Genomic DNA, 1,157 nt, shown 5'->3' on the forward strand with positions numbered 1-1,157 from the left:
TAATTATGCCATTCTTCTGCTTCATATTGTTCAATGGTTTGTCACCATATTTAGAACAAAATCTAAATTCCTTACCATGACTTACAAGATTTGTTCCCTAATCCTCTTGCTCATACTTCCTCCTTTTTAATTATAGTGTCCTTCTTATACATCTAGTTCTTTTACAATTCAAAGATTTTACACTTAACTCTTCCCCCACCCCAGCCAGCTTCATTGCCTAGATCTTCATATGCTATGCTCCTGACAGCATTTCTTTTCTTTTTATTTTTTTATTGAAGGATAATTGCTTTGCAGAATTTTGTTGTTTCCTGTCAAACCTCAACATGAATCAGCCATAGGTTTACATATATCCCCTCCCTTCTGAACCTCCCTCCCATCTCCTGCCCCACCCCACCCCTCTGGATTGATTGATACAGAGCCCCTGTTTGAGTTTCCTGAGCCACACAGCAAATCCCCCTTGGCTCTCTATTTTACACATGGTAATGTAAGTTTCCATGTTACTCTTACATACATCTCACCCTCTCCTCCCCTCTCCCCATGTCCATAAGTCTATTCTCCATGTCTGTTTCTCCATTGCTGCCCTGTAAATAAATTCCTCAGTACCATTTTTCTAGCTTCTGTATATATGTGTTAGAATTCGATATTTATCTTTCTCTTTCTGACTCACTTCACTCTATAAAAACATACGGAATGCTTCATGGCTTTGTGTGTTATCCGGGTGCAGGGGCCATGCTTGTCTTCTCTGTATCTTTCCAATTTTAGTATATGTGCTGCTGAAACAAGCACTCCTAACAGCATTTTGATTTAAGTTCAAGTATCGCCTCTCTGGGCTTCCCTGGTGGCCCAGATAGCAAAGAGTCTGCCCGCAACGCAGGAGACCTGGTTCGATACCTGGGTCACAAAGATCCCGTGCAGAAGGGAATGGCTGCTCACTCCAGTATTCTTGCCTGGAGAATTCCATTGACAGAGGAACCTGACAGGCTACAGCAATCCATGGGATTGCAAAGAGTCGGACATGACTGAGCATGCACACACATCACCTCTCTAGAAATTTCTTTCCTGTCCACCTTATCTCAAGTATCCTCTGCTTCTGCTGTCCTTCTGTTTCTCTCTCTTCTTCCTTTACTTTATCTTCTTCAAGGAACATACTTATTACT

The 1,157-nt window shown here is 41.8% G+C and overlaps 1 non-coding gene across 1 annotated transcript; it reads right to left on the reverse strand.

Annotated features, from left to right (window-relative positions):
• Positions 1-679: 679 nt before the first annotated feature.
• On the reverse strand, positions 680-786 carry LOC139032513 (U6 spliceosomal RNA). Its single transcript, XR_011485055.1, has one exon. It is a non-coding gene; the product is annotated as a U6 spliceosomal RNA (small nuclear RNA).
• Between the last annotated feature and the right edge of the window lie 371 nt (positions 787-1,157).

Source organism: Odocoileus virginianus, chromosome 31 (assembly GCF_023699985.2).
Source record: "Odocoileus virginianus isolate 20LAN1187 ecotype Illinois chromosome 31, Ovbor_1.2, whole genome shotgun sequence".
NCBI lineage: Eukaryota > Metazoa > Chordata > Mammalia > Artiodactyla > Cervidae > Odocoileus > Odocoileus virginianus.